Below are 20,656 nucleotides of genomic sequence, written 5' to 3'. Positions count from 1 at the left end.
AGAATCCACCTGAGGTGGGCGTTCCCATTTAGTGCTCCCTTCCGACGGGAAAAGATAAGAAGTAAACATACGCTTAGAAATCGTAAACTTCTTATTAGGATAGGACCAGGCCTTTGCCAGGTCCCCTTCTAGCTGAGCAGAAGAAGGGAAAATGGCCAGATCCTTCTTTTTGCGCTTAAAGGAGGGTGCCTCCTCCGTAGGGGGCTGGTCTGGCTCTTGTATGTTAAGGCACTGGGATGTTGATTCCTCGTCAGGGTCATCTGTGTCAACTTGACCGTCCGTTGAGGTATCCGTCCCTGTTCAAGTAGTCAGCTCTCTGGGTGCGGGTTCTGGGGTTCTTGCGCTTGCTAGAGGCACCCAGCAGGTTCTGAAGAGGATACTTGAACAAGGCCCTGCACTGAGGAGGAAAGGCCCTGTACCCAAGCTGGCTCTGGCGCATGTGCCGGAGCCGGCTGTACCGATATAGGAGTCGCCTGGGAAGGTTGACTAAGCACTGGTGGAGGCTGAGGGGATGTATGGGAAGCTGTCTAGCAAGGTCCCTCATGGCGGCCGTAAGGGCCTGTGACCACCCGGTTCTGGGGGGGATGCCTGAGATGGGGACGAACCCCCGGAGTCCCCTTCATTATACCGTGAGCAAACACCCCCATGGTCTGCAGATTTAGAGGAGAAATTTTCCTTACATCTCACACACGTGAGGGTCTTCTGGACCTTGAGCTTGACTTGGAGGTCATGGCTATGCTCTATCACACGTCAGTACAAGAGTTTAGACTGAGGATAGGATACAGAAGCTTTGCACAGAAGGCTCTATATAAAGATATAGAGAGGGGTGTGAAATTCACAGCACTGGACACCTAGAAGGTGCAGTGTCAATAAGTACAACCTGACCAGTCGTGGAGACTGGGGAAGGAAGGGTGCCTCTGCTGCGTCTACTGCTGTTGCTGCTGCTGCGCGGGAACACTGGCAGTCCCCGGCAGGAACTCAGAGAGAGGCTCTTTGCCAGGGTCTGGGCGGGGAGGAAGTGAGGGAACTACCCTCCCCTTCCTGGAACCATGCCAGGGCTTAAAAATAATGGCGGCCCACACCGCTACATAAACCACCCTGGTGGTCTAGTGGCCTCGGTTTCCCGTATAGGGACCGAGTGACACTGCCAGGAGACCATCCAGGAGCTAACCCACTCCTGGCGGCTATGTGCGCTCTGCTCCCTCCCCGTTGCTGCTCGGAGTCAAGCTCCGTTCTGTGCCTCTATCTAGCGTCTCCCCCAGCCGTGACACCGCAGCGTGCTCTAGGGGGGAGGAGGAGGGGGATAGGGGAGTGCGGCTTACCTGCTCCTCGGCGCACGTCCCTCTGTGCTGAGAGCTGAGTCGGCTGGTTAGCAGCAGTTGACGGCGAGCCGGCTCCGGAGCAGGGGAGCAGCCTGTGTGGTCCACCCGGCTTGCTCGCCGCTGATGAGAGAAAAAAAAAGCTTTAAAACACTGCAGGTATCTACAGCAGCTACTAAAACGTGCCTGTGCTCTAAGGCACCAAGCAAAAAACTGACCTAAGGCGGAGTGTGGGGAAGGAGGGGCCTGGGCTGCACCACTAAAGTGTTTAGCTACTTGGTGCCTGTCGCCATGGCTCCGCCCCATCCCACTGTCCCAGTGTCCACCAACCGGGATGAAGGAAATATATTACTGATTACTACCCATAGAGTATTGGGTACCGGACAACTCGACGAAAGTCAGTATGCAGATGCCAAAATCCTGACTGTTTAACTGCCAGACAGTCGCGATAAGATTCCCAACACTAGCAGAGCTGTACGGGACCTGGCGACTTCTCATGTACCAACCGCATGGCTTATTGAGGCCAGATGTATGAGGACACAGCTGTATGCATGCTGATAATTACTGTACATTGTGCCCAAGCACCATCACGGCATGCTTGGCAGTGTTTCCTGATGCTTGTCGTTAGGCTGTTAGGGATGTATGGGAGAGGGTTAGGGTACTGTCGGTGCCACTGTCGCGATGCCAGGGTCAGTATTATGACGGCCAGCATCCTGAGCACTGGGATGCCATATGTATCCCTTTTATTAAGGGGCCCATACCTTACTGTGACATACCTTCACCTTAATTGAAAAAAAGGGATTTGTGTACTTACTGTTAAATCCTTTTCTCCGATTCCACAGGTGGCACTGGAGATCTACAGTGGGGAATAGAGGGCGACCACTAGGAGCTTGGGCACTATAAAAATTATAACACTGTGGCTAGCTCCTCCCCTCTACTTCCCCCTGCCTGGCAGTCTAAAGAATTGTGCCCGGAGGAGGCTGGAAGAAGCAACATACTTCCGAGAGGAGGGTAACCATCACACGTAAAACACCAAACAACTGAAGTGACCAGGGGTTTTCACTAACAACCTGAATTACCCTGTAATAACTGTCCTGTATATCTGAACTGAAGGAAGAGCAGCGCCGGGAGGGCGTCCAGTGCCACCTGTGGAATCGGAGAAAAGGATTTAACAGTAAGTACACAAATCCCTTTTTCTCCTTCATCCACTAGGTGGCACTGGAGATCTACAGTTGGGATGTCCCAGAGCTCCCATTATGGGCGGGACGGCGCTGAGATCCTTCCAACACTGCACGGCCAAACTGTGAAGCTTGGGCCGCAAAAGTATCAAAGCGATAGAATTTGATAAAGGTTCTTTGTCCGGACCAGGTGGCGGCCCTACACAATTGAAGAACCGAGACCCCTCGGGCAGCCACCCACGAAGGACCTATTGAGCGTGTGGAGTGTGCCGTAATAGGCGAAGGAGGCACTTGTGATGCCGTCACATATGCCTGTCTGATTGTATGGCGAATCCATCTGGCCAAAGCCTGTTTGGAGGCAGGCCAACCTCTTTTTGAGATGTCATAAAGTACAAATAGAGAATCTGTCTTTCTCACAGAAGCTGTTCTGGAAATGTAGATTCTGAGGGCCCGTACCACGTCCAGGTATTTAGAATCACTGGAATCCTCTGTAAACGCAGGAACCACAATGGGCTGGTTTATGTGGAAAGAGGACACCACTTTTGGTAGGAAGGACGCCTTTGTCCGTAACTCTGCTCTGTCTTCGTGAAAAACAAGGAATGGTGGTCGACATGATAATGCGCTCAAATCTGAAACCCGCCTAGCTGAGGCTAAGGCCAGAAGAAGAACTGTCTTCCAGGTCAGGTATTTTAACTCCACTACTTCTAAAGGTTCAAACAGTGGAGACTGTAGAAACGAGAGGACTAGATCGAGATGCCATGGTGATGTGGGTGTCCGGAAGGGAGGTTGAATTCTCAACACTCCCTGAAAGAAAGTTTGCACCTGTGGCAGCAGGGCTAATTTTCTCTGGAAATAAATGGAAAGAGCAGAGACTTGGACTTTCAGGGATCCCAGGCGTAAACCTGCAGTAAGACCTGCCTGGAGGAAGAGTAGAAGATGAGCCAATTTGAAAAATGTTGGTGATACGCTACGACTCTCACACCATGAAATGTACGCCCTCCATATACGATGGTAATGAATGGAGGTGACTTCCTTCCTAGCTCGTAACATAGTAGGAATCACTGCTGAAGGAATACCAGCTCTTCTTAGGATTGTCCTCTCAGTAGCCAGGCCGTCAAATGAAGCCGCTGTAGGTCCGGATGGACGAAGGGACCTTGTGACAGCAGGTCGTGCTGCAGCGGTAGAGGCCATGGTTCGTCTACTAGTAGAGCTGTGAGCGTGGTGTACCACGACCTGCGAGGCCAGTCCGGTGCTATTAGAAGCACTGTGACTGATTCTCTGCGAATGCATTGCAGAATTCGTGGTAACATTGTAAATGGCGGGAAGATGTAAACAAACTGGTAACGCCAGGGCATCGTCAGCGCATTTACCCCTTCCGCTGCTGGATCCCGCGTCCGAGCACAATATCTCGGAAGCTGGTGGTTGTTGCGAGAGGCCATCAGGTCTATCTGAGGGCATCCCCACCGATGTATGAGTCTCTGGAAGACCTGTTGATGAAGCTTCCATTCTCCCTGGTGAATGTCGTGTCGACTGAGATTGTCGGCTTCCCAGTTCTCTACTCCCGGGATGAATACCGCTGAGATTGCTTGGAGGTGATCCTGCGCCCAGAGTAGTATCCGGCTGACCTCCTTCATTGCGGCGTGACTGCGTGTTCCTCCCTGTTTGTTTACATATGCTACTGCTGTAGCATTGTCGGATTGTACTCTGACTGCTTTGCCCTGAAGAAGATCTGAGGCCTCTAACAGAGCGTTGTATATTGCTCTGAGTTCCAGAATGTTTATCGGGAGTAAGGCTTCCAGTGGAGACCACAGACCCTGGAATTGATGTTCGAGCACGACTGCTCCCTAACCGCGGAGACTGGCATCCGTGGTGAGAACTGTCCAGTCCCATATTCCGAATCGCTTCCCCTGAAGGAGATTTCGGGAGGTGAGCCACCACGTCAATGAGAGGCGCGCCCGAGGGGATAGAGTGATTCTCCGATGGAGTGTGAGATGAGAACCTGACCACTGATGGAGTAGGCAGAGCTGGAATGGTCTTGAACGGAACCGACCGTACTGTATTGCTTCGAATGTTGCTACCATTTTTCCCAACAGGTGGCACAGAAACACTGTGACTTGTCTGTGTAGTAGCACTAACCGAACCAAGAGTTGAAGAGAAGTAATCTTGTCCTCTGGCAAGAAGATCTTCCGTTGTACCGTATCCAGTATCATTCCTAGGAACGGTAACCTCTGTGAGGGTCGGAGTTGAGATTTTTGATAGTTGAGCATCCAGCCGTGCTGTATCAGTATCTCCTGAGTGCGACTGATGTTGGGTAGAAGGATGTCTGCAGATGGCGCCTTCAGAAGAAGGTCGTCGAGATTTGGCACTACCGTGATCCCTTGGGATCTGAGGAGCTGCATCATAAAAGCCATGATCTTTGTGAAGACCCGGGGTGCCGATGAAAGCCCGAACGGTAGCGCTTAAAATTGGAAGTGGTCGTCTCTGATGGCGAATCTTAGAAATGCCTGATGAGGCGGCCAAATTGGTATGTGCAGGTAAGCATCCTTGATGTCTAGAGACACCAAGAACTCTTCCGGCTCCAAACCTGCTATGACTGATTGTAAAGATTCCATTCTGAACTTTACCACTCTCAGGTAGGGGTTGAGATGTTTTAGGTTCAGAATGGGTCGTGTGGAGCCGTCCGGCTTCGGTACGAGGAAAAGGGTAGAATAAAAGCCCTGTGTTCTTTGTTCCAAGGGAACCGGGATAATTACTCCCATCCGACAGGTTTTGAACTGCCTGCAAAAGGGCTGTACCTTTGTCGAGAGAAGCTGCCAAACCGGTTGTGAAAAAGCGGTTTGGAGGCTTCTTTTGAAAATCTATTTTGCATCCGTAGGTCACAGATTCTGTGACCCAAGCATCCTGACTGGAGAGACACCAGACCTGATGATAGAGACGCAGCCGCGCCCCCACCCTGGTGTCCCCTAAGTGGGGCTGAGGTGTGTCATGAAGAGGGTTTTGGGGCCGGCTTGGCGTCCTGGTGTGCTGTGGAAGCGACACCTCTTCCCCGACCTCTGTATCCTCTGCCACTAGAAAGGCCAACTCTCGCACGCCCCCGGAATCTTGCCATAGGGCGAAAGGATCGAAAGGACGGTCCCTGAAAGGGCCTCCTAGGAGGAGGAGGAGGGGCTGCAGAAGGTAAGAAAGATGACTTCCCCCCCCCACCCCGTGGCCTGGGAAATCATCTTGTCCAGCTCCGGGCCAAACAAACACTCCCCCTGAAAGGGCAGAGCCTCCACTGCTCTTTTGGATTCCGCATCTGCCTGCCATTGGCGTAGCCAGAGGGCTCTGCGAGCCGAAATGGACAGAGCGGAGATGCGGGATGCCAATATACACACATCTGAAGAAGCCTCTAAAAAGTAAGCAGCGGCTTCTTTTATGTGGTCCGCTAAAGCCTCTAACTCACCTGCCGCTGGATCGTTACCGAGATTCCCATAAATCTGGGTTGCCCAGGCCTCCATCGCTTTGTTCACCCAGCATCCCACTTGTGCAGGACGTTGTACCAAACCCGCAGCCGTGTAGATGTTCTTAAGGGTGGCTTCCAGCTTCTTGTCGGAAGTCTCCTTCAACGAGGATGTTCCCGGGATAGGCAGGACTGTCTTCTTAGAGAGACGGGAGACCGATGGGTCCACTGAAGGTGGAGTCTCGCATAATTTTCTACTGTCTGCAGGAAAAGGGTATGCAGTTAAGAATTTGTTGGAGGCCTGAAAACGTCTATCTGCATGAAGCCATGCATCCTTCAAATGTTGGTCTAATTCCTCAGACACTGGGAAGGCAGCCGCCTGCCTGCGACGCTTACCAAATATTTGAGGGCGATCTGGAAGAGCAGCCTCGTCGTCTACTTTTAAGGTAGACTTAACCTTAGCAATCAGGTCTTCTAATCCCTGTGAAACCGGCTCAGGGGCTGGTTGTACTTGTAACATATCAATAGGGTCAGTGTCAGGATACTGTCCCTCCTCAAGAGGAGGCATGTCATCATCCGACCCATATGCATCCAATCTATCAGTGAGCAGACGGCTCTCATTAGACAAAATGGGCGGAGCTATAGGATCCGCATCCCTAGGGATAAGGGCCCTGGTTAATGATTCCACTGCCGAAGTTAATTCGGCCTGTTGAGACCTAGCAGTCTCTCTATCTCTATGAGAAGCTGACAATTCAGCAGATAAATGTGAAATTACTTGTGTTAATTGAGAAGCCCAAACAGGGACCTCTTGCTGGGGTGTTACTGGAGTGTCTGTACACTCTGCACAGAGTACAGCTCCCTCCACCTGTGGGGTGAATTTTGCCTGACATCTTCTACATGTCAGCTTCTTTGAAGAACCTCCAGCCATCACAACACACTTATAGTTAAAGTCAATCAGATTGAAAAAAAAGGCAAGTGCAAGTAGAGAGAGAGAGAGGGAGCACCCACAAGTCAGCACTTCCCTCAGCGTTAAAACGCTGCAGGGCTCTGACTATAATTTGAGCACAGCCTCTGCTCACTAGCAAAGACCTCTATCACCCCACTGTGTTACTCACAGACCCAGGGATGAACAGAGGTCAGCGGTGGTTGATGAGTTGATGAGGCAGGACGCGGCAGAAGAGAGCTCCGGAGCTGTAGTAATGGCACCGGCAGTGAGGAGGAACGCAGAGGGCCCTGGGAACTCGTCCCGCGCGCTAGGCTCCGCCCACCGTCTATGGCGCGCTTTTTAGAAAAAAGACGCACTACAAACACCGCCAGTAAACCCGACTCCCCTGCTTGCGGGGAGCCGGGATATACCTACCCTGCCTGCTGGCCGGCGGCAGTGAGGCTGTGCGGACTGAGGCGTGGCCGCACGCAGCGGCGTCCAGTCACTCTGGGACGGCGGTCCCAGGAGCCGGGGACCCCGCGCAGACTGCAAGCAGTGGCGCAGGGGTCCCCCTCGGCAGAAGCTGCCTGTCTGTCCTCATTTGTAAAAAAAAAAAAAAAATCAAGAAAATATAATAAAATTTCTATTTGCCCTTAGAGGGCAAAACGTTGCACCCAGCTCCCCGGGCACATTCTAAGACTGCCAGGCAGGAGGAAGTAGAGGAGAGCAGCTAGCCACAGTGTTATAATTTTTATAGTGCCCAAGCTCCTAGTGGTCGCCCTCTATTCCCCACTGTAGATCTCCAGTGCCACCTAGTGGATGAAGGAGAAACTGCTTAACTAAATAACTGACACAGACACCAATAAATCAAATGGACCATAAATAAAGACACGGACAACTGAGAGTTAAGTTTAAAAAGGTCAATAAGTTATTTATTTTCGGTGACCTTGATTGACTAAATGAACTAAATTTGGTAATTGGAATTTTAAGCTATATTCCCTAACTTTTATACTAACTTTGGAGGATGGCAAAAAATAAGCCGCTACCAACGCCAACCCAGTCAACTTGATCTACGAAACAAAAGACTCCAGGAGGGGCTCATCACCGCCTCCTACCTGCATAACCTGCATCGTGAGGGACTCACCACCCTTTAACCTGGCTGGGTGCTCCCGCAGGGGAACGCCCCTTGTTCACCTGCATGTGGAGGACACACCTGCCGTCCTACGAAAAAGGGGGTGCCCCACAATGACCGATTATGCCCTTCTTTGACCGCTGCCTGATAGCGACTTCCCGCCACAACAAGGTTACCAAAAAAACGCAGCCGCCTTACCAAACTAACAAAAAACGCAACTAGGAAAAAAGCAGGGGGTTCTCACTCCCACAAACGGAAAATATCCTCCAGAAAAATGCAATTTCTCGCAGGCGAAAGGTGAACTCCATCTTCCCTGTAGTACCTGGCACTATTAAGAAACAACAATGGATGTTTGACGACCAAACCACCCATTGCCCCTACAAACAAACCCACAGCCGAGTTAACCTTTTTTCGTGCTTTCTCAATTGCTGAGGTCCGAACTGCCCCTTGCCAATGGAAACGGGGAATGATCTCTGACAACACTATCTGTACACCTGACCAGTGAGCTCGCAAGGCCACTAAGTCAGACTAATGCTTAGTATTAGATCTATCCCCTTAACCCTACCCATGTCATTCCCCCCCAAGGTGAATGACCAGCCAGGCAGGACGACCCCATCGTTGCTCATGCCGGAAAAGAACCTGCAGAAAATCCACCCAACGAAGACCCCTGACACCTATCCACCTGACTACCATGTTGCCTACGTAAACTTGTGACCTCCTCCCATTGGATGCCTCCCTGCCCAAAAAATTAAAGAATGGCCAATGAACCATATTTGTCCCGACGATTCCATAGCAACTGAAAAAAAACAAAAGTGCCTACCATCAGTATCTTACCAACAACACAACATGACTATAATCTAAACCTATGTGAAGGAGAAAACTCAAAAAACTCCCGTGGACCATGGTTAGCCAATTTAATTAAGGCCCCCTCGGAGGAAAAAGTAAAAGCTACCTTCACACCCTCGATTTCTGAACGCTGTCATTCAAAAACTGAAGCTAAACATTGTTTTAGGGTTGGCACAACTTATTTATTTATCCAAACGCACATATGACTTGCATGCGGATGACTTCTACCGCCCCAGCACCTGGATTGCCACTGCAGAAGACCCAGACTCAAAAGCCTGTGTAGCCGACCCAATCCGAAAGGAATGGGTTCCATAGCCTTCGGGCCTCAGCCCCAAGAATTCAAAGCAGCGCTTTAACACTGCAGCAAATTGGAACTTCGTGAGCGCCCCCCCCCCCCCCCCCCCGACGGCATGCACCAGCAACTATCCTCCTCCCCCTGGGGGGCAGAGTCCCAAATAGTCTTGTGCCAACTGTACCAGGCAGATACATACCTCACTCTGAGCTATCAAGGTCACCCAACGACCCCGCCCCACCGGATCCGTCTTGGACGGCGCAATTTTGCAAAGCAAACTCTCGCTGCGCATCTGGACATTATCCAAGAGGATACCTGTGTCCCTAGAAAACTTGCTGCTAGCCACTTACTCGCTCACCCTAAAGGCTCCGAAGAATGCCAAAGCGAAAGCCAACCAAATCAGTGAGGCCTCATAAGGGGACTCCGCAACGCTCCCAAAACCCCTCAGCAACTCCCTAAGTCATGCCAAATCTATGGGCAGTCGCAAATCTGCAGGTACTGGCTAGAACAGAGGTGTTTGTGTTACACATTGTGCATCACTTTTTAGTAAAAAGAGAGCGCTTAGATGAAATGAGGACAATACAATAATCTTTTATTTATCTCACATACTATAAGAACAACAATTTAAAATTCTTGCTTACCAGTACAACATGTGCATCACAGAGACACATCTATGAACGGAGTGGCTTGTGTTACTCATTGTGCATTCCAGAGGTGCATGTGTTAAGTTATGTGCATGTATAGAGGCTTTTGTGTTACATATTGTGCATTACAGAGCCACCTGCAAGAACAGAGGTGCTTGTGTTACACACTGTGAATTACAGAGGCACTTGCAAGAACAAAGACACTTGTGTTACACATTGTGCATTACAGAGGCACATGTATGAACAGAGTGGCTTGTGTTACACATTGTGCATTAGAGGCACTTGTATGTACAGAGGTGCTTGTGTTAATCAATGCGCATTCCAGAGGTGCAAGTTATTTGCATGTATAGAGGCTTTTGTGTTACATATTGTGCATTACAGAGCCACCTGCAAGAACAGAGGCGCTTGTGTTACGCACTGTGCATTACATAGGCACTTGCAAGAACAAAGACACTTGTGTTACACATTGTGCATTACAGAGTGTCACGGCCGCGGTTAGGACGCGCCGCTCACCTGTGCATCTCCGGCGGCGGGGTCTGCGGGCCATCCGTCTGGGTGCAGGGCGGGGAGCGCGGCGTCTGGATCTCCCGGCCGCGACCATCCTTCTGGGGCCTGCGGCACACGCGTCCAGCATGAGAGTTAGCCAAGGTTGTTTGTCCTCAGTCCGGGCGCCGCCATGTTGTTGTAGCCAGCCAATGGTTCAGAGCTCCAGTTCAACTCCTCCAATCAAGATCTGCCCTGGGGGATAAAGCAGAGCCCTCTGGGGCATACAAGCGCCAGTACTTTGTTGTCAATCCCTGGGAAGGAAGCGTCAGTCTGTGCTCCTGTCCTTGCCCTGTGATATCCCTGATTCCTGTCTTTGTTACCTGCAGTTCAACACCTGATACCTGGATACCTGCATTTGCATTCTGCTCCCAGCCCTTACAGCTTTACACCTGTTTCCTGGACTTTGCAAATTGCATGCTGCCTCCAGCCCTTTCAGGTTTGCTACAGTCTGCCAGCCCTGCGTGTCTGTTGACACATCTTCACTCCTGCTGTCGACCAGCTGCACCTGCTGCCAGCCCTGCGTGTCTGTTGACACATCTCCACTCCTGCTGTCGACCAGCTGCACCTGTTGCCAGCCCTGCGTGTCTGTTGACACATCTCCACTCCTGCTGTCGACCAGCTGCACCTGTTGCCAGCCCTGCGTGTCTGTTGACACATCTCCACTCCTGCTGTCGACCAGCTGCACCTGTTGCCAGCCCTGCGTGTCTGTTGACACATCTCCACTCCTGCTGTCGACCAGCTGCACCTGTTGCCAGCCCTACGTGTCTGTTGACACATCTCCACTCCTGCTGTCGACCAGCTGCACCTGTTGCCAGCCCTGCGTGTCTGTTGACACATCTTCACTCCTGCTGTCGACCAGCTGCACCTGCTACCAGCCCTGCGTGCCTGTTGACGCATCTCCACTTCTGCTGTCAATCAGTTGCACCTGCTGCCAGCCCTGCGTGCCAGATCTCCACTCCTGCTGTCGACCCGCTGTACCTGTCGTCAGTCCTGCGTGTCTGTTGACACATCATCACGTCTGCCTGTGGTCCAGTCGCACCTACTGCCAGTCTTCCGTGCCTGCGGACGCCTCACCATTCTGCTGTCTGCCTCCGCACCTACTGCCAGTCTTCCGAGTCTGCTGACGCCTTACCATCCTGCTGTATGCATCCGCATCTACTGCCAGCTCTCCGTGCCCGCTGACGCTTCTCCATCCTGCTGTCTGCATCTGCACCTGCTGTCAGTCCTTCAGCCCGCTGACGCGGCTTCACCCTGCTGTCGGCATCCGCGTCTACTGCCAGTCATCGGAGGTCGCTGACTTCCGTCTCCTACTGCCCATTGCCGTCTGCTCCCACAGTCAGTTAATGTTTTCCCCAGTAAGTTAACAGAGACTCTGGGATCAATCCCATCATTCTGGACTTTCAGTTGTTACCCAGGTATTCCACTGGGTTTTCCAGCCTGCAGTATCATTTATGGTTTTGCCTTCTCATGTTGGTGCTACAATAAAGAGTTTTATCAAACCTGCTATTCTCCAGTCTCCTTCAAGCCGCAAACACCCAACCTCCAGGCCTCAGACAGATCCACAAGGTACCCCTAGCGTGACAGTAAGTACTGGCCCAATGGATCCGTCCGCCAGCCAGGAGTTCTTCCAAAATGTGGTCACCCGGCTGCGAGCACTGGAGGAATCCCAGCAGCAAGTGACTCAAGCACTCCAAGGCATATCTCAAAGGCAAGCCTCAAATCCTCCGTCCCAGACTGTCTCCCCGTCTTTACGGTTGTCTACCCCTTCTAAGTATAATGGTACCCCTCGTACCTGCCGGGGGTTTATCAATCAATGTGAAGTACATTTTTCCCTGCAACCAATGAACTTTCCTTCTGATCGTGTTAAAGTGGCTTACATTGTCTCTTTATTATCAGATTCTGCATTGGACTGGGTCTCCCCACTCTGGGAAAGAAATGATCCTCTGCTCTCCAAGTACGCCGACTTTATTTCTCAATTCAGAAAAATTTTTGACGAACCGGGACGAGTATCCTCTGCCGCTTCAGAAATCCTGCGGATTCGTCAAGGCTCCCGCTCCGTTTCTCAATATGTTATCCACTTTCAAACTGTGGCATTTGAACTGAAATGGAATGAGGAGGCTCTAATTTCCACTTTCTTGGCAGGATTATCTGAACGCATGAAGGACGAGTTAGCCACCCGAGATCTTCCTACCTCGCTGGGTGAGGTCATATCGCTCTGCAATAGGTTGGACCTTCGTTTTCGAGAGCGTCAGCTAGAGAGATCCCGGCAAGAGCGAGGCAAGTCTATTCCCGTTTCTCCTCGCCTAGGGTCTACTCCTCCTCCAAATTCTTCTGATGAGCCTATGCAGATCAATCATACTCGCCTAACTCCCGAAGAACGCCAAAGAAGACGGCGACAGAATTTATGCTTGTATTGTGGGGAATCTGGTCATCTGTTAGCCAAATGTACCCGTCGTCCGTTAAACTCCCGGTCCTAGTTGGTTGCGGAGAGGCCAACCTAGGACGAGTAGAAACTTCTCCAATCAAGTCCGACTCTTTGCTGTCCATACAGGTGGGGTTACCCAACGGGTCACTCGTAGTATCTGCTTTACTGGACTCTGGGGCAGCCGTCAATTTCATTTCAGCCCGGTTTGTGTCCTATCATGGCCTGGACTCTCAGAAACTTTCGCAGCCACTCCAGTTATCTGCTGTTGATGGGAGTCTTATTCCTCAAGCCTCCATTACTCATCGGACTCTGCCCATCAAGATTCAAGTTGGAGCGTTGCATCAGGAAGAATTATCTTTTTTTATTATTCCGAAAGCAAACCACCCTGTAGTGTTGGGGTTTCCTTGGCTCCAGCAGCATTCTCCGAAAATCGATTGGAGTACTATGGAGGTCCTGTCCTGGGGTACGAACTGCCGTCATACCTGTCTTCCCGAATTAGTGCGCATCCAGTCCACCTCGCCTACATCTCCTGATCTTCTTCCTCAAGCTTATCAAGCCTTCTCTGACGTCTTCTGTAAAGGTTCAGCCGACAAGTTACCTCCGCATCGGCGCTGGGACTGTCCCATCGACCTTATTCCAGGTAAAATGCCTCCAAAGGGCCGAACCTATCCACTCTCTCTGCCAGAGACGGAAGCCATGTCCCAGTATATCAAAGAGAACTTATTAAAAGGCTTCATCCGGCCTTCCACGTCTCCAGCAGGAGCCGGATTCTTTTTCGTTAAAAAGAAAGATGGAGGTCTGAGGCCCTGTATTGATTATAGGGGACTGAATAACATAACAGTCAAAAATAAGTACCCGTTACCCTTGGTGACTGAGTTGTTTGACCGAATTAAAGGGGCTAAAGTCTTCACTAAATTGGATCTCAGAGGAGCCTATAACCTTATCCGTATCCGAGCAGGCGATGAGTGGAAGACAGCTTTTAATACTAGAGACGGTCACTACGAGTACCTTGTTATGCCGTTTGGTCTCAGCAATGCTCCAGCAGTATTCCAAGAATTCATGAATGAATTATTCCGTGATTTACTGTATTATTCCGTGGTTGTTTATCTCGATGACATTCTTATTTTTTCTCAGAATATTCCGGAACACCGTCAGCACGTGAAGGAAGTGTTACAGCGATTGCGATCCAATCAGCTATACTGTAAATTGGAGAAATGTGAATTTGAGAAATCTTCAGTTCCTTTTCTTGGTTACATCATTTCAGGTACCAGGTTAAGCATGGATCCTTCTAAAGTGCAAGCAGTCCTTGATTGGCCACAACCTCATACCCTAAAGGCGGTTCAACGCTTCATTGGCTTTTCCAATTATTATAGGAAATTCATCAAAAAATTTTCTTCCATCATTTGTCCCATCACAGCGTTGACTCACAAAGGAGCCAATCCTGCCAAGTGGTCTCCCGAAGCGGTGGCAGCATTTCATCAACTAAAAAGTGTATTTACTTCAGCTCCAATTCTTCTGCAGCCGGATTGCTCTCGCCCGTTTATTCTGGAGGTAGATGCCTCTTCTGTTGGGGTTGGAGCTGTACTTTCACAGAAGTCTGAGGACGGCCACCTACACCCATGTGGGTTCTTCTCCAGGAAGTTTCTGCCAGCTGAGATGAACTACCCCATTGGTGAACAAGAATTACTAGCCATTAAATTGGCCTTTGAAGAATGGCGGTACCTGTTGGAGGGGGCTAAGTTTCCTATATCCGTTATCACGGACCACAAAAATTTGTTATATTTGCAGAACGCCCAGTGTCTGAACCCCAGACTAGCTCGATGGGCCTTATTCTTTACGAGATTCGAGTTTGTGTTATCTTTCCGTCCTGGGTCTCAAAATGGCAAAGCGGACGCACTCTCCAGATCTTTCACGTCCTCCACAGAAGATCGTACCATAAGCCCAGTTTTAAGCCCCACAGTGTTTGCCAAGACTACTGTGGTATCCATTCCTAGAGGGAAGACTTTTGTTGATACTGGACTCAGATCGTCTTTGCTACAGTGGGCACACTCCTCTCGTTTTTCTGGTCACTGCGGTATAAAGAAAACTTTAGAATTCATTAAAAGAGCGTACTGGTGGCCGTCCATGAGGAAAGATGTCACTGACTTCATAGCTTCCTGTACCCAGTGTTCTCGTCACAAATCGTCTCGTCAAGCACCAGCTGGCCTTCTTCAACCATTATCCATACCTGAGTCACCCTGGTCACACATATCGATGGACTTTGTCACCGATCTGCCTCTGTCACAAGGGTTCAACACGATCTGGGTCGTCATCGACCGTTTCTCCAAGATGGCACATTTCGTTCCACTAAAAGGCCTTCCGTCTGCTCCTAAGTTGGCTCAAATATTTATAGCTGAAATATTCCGTCTACATGGTCTTCCGAAAGAAATTGTATCTGACAGAGGGGTACAATTTGTATCAAAGTTTTGGAGAGCACTGTGTAGTGCGTTACAGGTAAAACTGAACTTTTCCTCATCTTATCATCCGCAATCCAATGGCCAAACAGAAAGAGTAAATCAAGATTTGGAGGCCTTTTTACGTCTGTATCTGTCCTCCTCGCAAGATAATTGGAAGGAGCTTCTGCCTTGGGCCGAATTTGCACATAATAACTCTTATCATTCCTCCACCGAAAAGACTCCCTTCTTCATTGTATATGGCCGTAATCCACATGTTCCAGAATTCCAAAATCTTCCTGTTTTTGACATACCAGCAGTTAACTCGTCTGTCCGGTTTTTCTCAAACATCTGGAGGAATGTTCATGCTTCATTAGAGAAAGCCTCCCAACGTTACAAGAAATTCTCTGATCGGCACAGACGGGAAGCTCCGAAACTCAAGGTAGGAGACAGAGTTTGGCTCTCAACCAAAAATATTAGACTCAAAGTTCCGTCTATGAAGTTTGCACCTCGATTCATTGGGCCATATACAGTAATTACTGATATCTCCGTTGGCTTATAAATTACAGTTGCCACGTTCTCTGAAAATTTCTAATACATTCCACATCTCTTTATTAAGACCATTGATATTAAATCGATTCCAGAATAAAGTACCCAAATCTCCTCAGCCTCAAGCTCATCATGATGTCGCTTTTGAAATTAAAAAAATTGTGGACTCTAAAGTTCGTTCAGGGCAAGTCCAGTATTTGGTAGACTGGAAAGGCTTCGGTCCAGAGGAACGATCCTGGGTGGATGCTGCTCACGTCGATGCTCCCACTTTGGTCCGTAAGTTTCATCAACAATATCCAAGAAAACCATGGAAGTGTCCAGAGTCCACTTCAAAAGGGGGGGGTGCTGTCACGGCCGCGGTTAGGACGCGCCGCTCACCTGTGCATCTCCGGCGGCGGGGTCTGCGGGCCATCCGTCTGGGTGCAGGGCGGGGAGCGCGGCGTCTGGATCTCCCGGCCGCGACCATCCTTCTGGGGCCTGCGGCACACGCGTCCAGCATGAGAGTTAGCCAAGGTTGTTTGTCCTCAGTCCGGGCGCCGCCATGTTGTTGTAGCCAGCCAATGGTTCAGAGCTCCAGTTCAACTCCTCCAATCAAGATCTGCCCTGGGGGATAAAGCAGAGCCCTCTGGGGCATACAAGCGCCAGTACTTTGTTGTCAATCCCTGGGAAGGAAGCGTCAGTCTGTGCTCCTGTCCTTGCCCTGTGATATCCCTGATTCCTGTCTTTGTTACCTGCAGTTCAACACCTGATACCTGGATACCTGCATTTGCATTCTGCTCCCAGCCCTTACAGCTTTACACCTGTTTCCTGGACTTTGCAAATTGCATGCTGCCTCCAGCCCTTTCAGGTTTGCTACAGTCTGCCAGCCCTGCGTGTCTGTTGACACATCTTCACTCCTGCTGTCGACCAGCTGCACCTGCTGCCAGCCCTGCGTGTCTGTTGACACATCTCCACTCCTGCTGTCGACCAGCTGCACCTGTTGCCAGCCCTGCGTGTCTGTTGACACATCTCCACTCCTGCTGTCGACCAGCTGCACCTGTTGCCAGCCCTGCGTGTCTGTTGACACATCTCCACTCCTGCTGTCGACCAGCTGCACCTGTTGCCAGCCCTGCGTGTCTGTTGACACATCTCCACTCCTGCTGTCGACCAGCTGCACCTGTTGCCAGCCCTGCGTGTCTGTTGACACATCTTCACTCCTGCTGTCGACCAGCTGCACCTGCTACCAGCCCTGCGTGCCTGACGCATCTCCACTTCTGCTGTCAATCAGTTGCACCTGCTGCCAGCCCTGCGTGCCAGATCTCCACTCCTGCTGTCGACCCGCTGTACCTGTCGTCAGTCCTGCGTGTCTGTTGACACATCATCACGTCTGCCTGTGGTCCAGTCGCACCTACTGCCAGTCTTCCATGCCTGCGGACGCCTCACCATTCTGCTGTCTGCCTCCGCACCTACTGCCAGTCTTCCGAGTCTGCTGACGCCTTACCATCCTGCTGTATGCATCCGCATCTACTGCCAGCTCTCCGTGCCCGCTGACGCTTCTCCATCCTGCTGTCTGCATCTGCACCTGCTGTCAGTCCTTCAGCCCGCTGACGCGGCTTCACCCTGCTGTCGGCATCCGCGTCTACTGCCAGTCATCGGAGGTCGCTGACTTCCGTCTCCTACTGCCCATTGCCGTCTGCTCCCACAGTCAGTTATTGTTTTCCCCAGTAAGTTAACAGAGACTCTGGGATCAATCCCATCATTCTGGACTTTCAGTTGTTACCCAGGTATTCCACTGGGTTTTCCAGCCTGCAGTATCATTTATGGTTTTGCCTTCTCATGTTGGTGCTACAATAGAGAGTTTTATCAAACCTGCTATTCTCCAGTCTCCTTCAAGCCGCAAACACCCAACCTCCAGGCCTCAGACAGATCCACAAGGTACCCTTAGCGTGACACAGAGGCACATGTATGAACAGAGTGGCTTGTGTTACTCATTGTGCATTACAGAGGCACTTTCAAGAACAGAGGCGCTTGTGTTACACACTGTGCATTACAGAGGCACTTTCAAGAACAGAGGCGCTTGTGTTACACATTGTGCATTACAGAGGCACATGTATGAACAGAGTGGCTTGTGTTACTCATTGTGCATTACAGAGGCACTTTCAAGAACAGAGGCGCTTGTGTTACACACTGTGCATTACAGAGGCACTTTCAAGAACAGAGGCGCTTGTGTTACACATTGTGCATTACAGAGGCACATGTTTGAACAGAGTGGCTTGTGTTACACATTGTGCATTAGAGGTACTTGTATGTACAGAGGTGCTTGTGTTAATCAATGTGCATTCCAGAGGTGCATGTGTTAAGTTGTGTGCACGTACAGTTGCGTTTGTGTTACATATTGTGCATGACAGAGCCACCTGCAAGAACAGAGGCGCTTGTGTTACACACTGTGCATTACAGAGGCACTTGCAAGAACAAAGACGCTTGTGTTACACATTGTGCATTACAGAGGCATTTGCAAGAAAAGAGACGCTTGTGTTACACATTGTGCATTACAGAGGCACATGTATGAACAGAGTGGCTTGTGTTACTCATTGTGCATTCCAGAGGTGCATGTGTTAAGTTATGTGCATGTATAGAGGCTTTTGTGTTACATATTGTGCATTACAGAGCCACCTGCAAGAACAGAGGCGCTTGTGTTACACACTGTGCATTACAGAGGCACTTGCAAGAACAAAGACGCTTGTGTTACACATTGTGCATTACAGAGGCACATGTATGAACAGAGTGGCTTGTGTTACTCATTGTGCATTACAGAGGTGCATGTGTTAAGTTATGTGCATGTATAGAGGCTTTTGTGTTACATATTGTGCATTACAGAGCCACCTGCAAGAACAGAGGCGCTTGTGTTACACACTGTGCATTACAGAGGCACTTGCAAGAACAGAGGCGCTTGTGTTACACATTGTGCATTACAGAGGCACATGTATGAACAGAGTGGCTTGTGTTACTCATTGTGCATTACAGAGGTGCATGTGTTATGTGCATGTATAGAGGCTTTTGTGTTACATATTGTGCATTACAGAGCCACCTGCAAGAACAGAGGCGCTTGTGTTACACACTGTGCATTACAGAGGCACTTGCAAGAACAGAGGCGCTTGTGTTACACATTGTGCATTACAGAGGCACATGTATGAACAGAGTGGCTTGTGTTACTCATTGTGCATTACAGAGGTGCATGTGTTAAGTTATGTGCATGTATAGAGGCTTTTGTGTTACATATTGTGCATTACAGAGCCACCTGCAAGAACAGAGGCGCTTGTGTTACACACTGTGCATTACAGAGGCACTTGCAAGAACAAAGACGCTTGTGTTACACATTGTGCATTACAGAGCCATTTGCAAGAAAAGAGACGCTTGTGTTGCACATTGTGCATTACAGAGGCACATGTATGAACAGAGTGGCTTGTGTTACACATTGTGCATAAGAGGCACTTGTATGTACAGAGGTGCTTGAGTTAATCAATGTGCATTCCAGAGGTGCATGTGTTAAGTTATGTGCATGTATAGAGGCTTTTGTGTTACATATTGTGCATTAAAGAGCCACCTGCAAGAACAAAGACGCTTGTTTTACACATTGTGCATTACAGAGGCATTTGCAAGAACAGAGACGCTTGTGTCACACATTGTGCATTACAGAGGAACATGTTTGAACAGAGTGGCTTGTGTTACACATTGTGCATTAGAGGCACTTGTATGTACAGAGGTGCTTGTGTTAATCAATGTGCATTCCAGAGGTGCATGTGTTAAGTTATGTGCATGTATAGAGGCTTTTGTGTTAAATATTGTGCATTACAGAGCCACCTGCAAGAACAGAGGAACTTGTGTTACACACTGTGCATTACAGAGGCACTTGCAAGAACAAAGACACTTATTTTACACATTGTGCATTACAGAGGCATTTGCAAGAAAAGAGACGCTTGTGTTACACATTGTGCATTACAGAGGCACATGTATGAACAGAGTGGCTTGTGTCACACATTGTGCATTAGAGGCACTTGTATGTACAGAGGTGCTTGTGTTAATCAATGCGCATTACAGAGGTGCATGTGTTAAGTTATGTGCATGTATAGAGGCTTTTGTGTTACATATTGTGCATTACAGAGCCACCTGCAAGAACAGAGGCGCTTGTGTTACACACTGTGCATTACAGAGGCACTTGCAAGAACAGAGGCGCTTGTGTTACACATTGTGCATTACAGAGGCACATGTATGAACAGAGTGGCTTGTGTTACATATTGTGCATTACAGAGGCACTTGTATGTACAGAGGTGCTTGTGTTACTCATTGTGCATTAGAGAGGAGCATGTGTTAAACTATGTGAATATCCATGTACAGTATATCAGGAGGTCAACAGGTCTAGAACTTATGTCTAGCCTGTAAATTATCAGTAATTAATAAGAATATTAATTACCTGTCTTGAGACTAGCACTCACGCGGTTCTAGCTTCATCATAAGATTTGAAGTACAGGTGACCTCACTCAAGCCCAGAGATGTAGTTTGCTCGGCTTTTCAACCTCACATTTTCAACGACGGAGAAGGCCCACCTAAAAAAAAAGTAAGAGGTGTGATAATATGTTCCTGATATACATGCATAAATATTCTGAATGCATGTGTTACAATACATGGATGAAAAGAGAATTGTGTTACAGTGTGTGTATGTAAAGAAGTGTTTGTGTTATACATTGTGCATTGCAAAAGTATTTGTATAAACAGAGGTGCTTTTGTTACACATTGTGCATTAGAGAGGAGCATGTGATAAGTTATGTGCATGTACAGAGGCGTTTGTGTTACATATTGTGCATTACAGAGCCACCTGCAAGAACAGAGGCGCTTGTGTTACACACTGTGCATTACAGAGGCACTTGCAAGAACAGAGGCGCTTGTGTT

General features: G+C 49.5%; 1 protein-coding gene across 1 annotated transcript in view; it reads right to left on the bottom strand.

Moving 5' to 3' along the window:
- LOC146036650 (uncharacterized) overlaps positions 1-20,309 on the bottom strand; it is a 66,350-nt gene extending 46,041 nt beyond the window's left edge. The window contains exon 1 of the mRNA XM_083160581.1: positions 20,181-20,309. The gene's annotated coding sequence lies outside the window, so the exon portion shown is untranslated. The remainder of the gene's footprint in view (positions 1-20,180) is intronic.
- Positions 20,310-20,656: the final 347 nt, after the last annotated feature.

The sequence above is a fragment of the Crinia signifera genome, chromosome 9, assembly GCF_055691185.1.
Source record: "Crinia signifera chromosome 9, ASM5569118v1, whole genome shotgun sequence".
NCBI classification, from domain to species: Eukaryota; Metazoa; Chordata; class Amphibia; order Anura; family Myobatrachidae; genus Crinia; species Crinia signifera.
The sequence above is the reverse complement of the archived record's forward strand: the minus strand, read 5'-3'. Positions and strand labels throughout refer to the sequence as shown.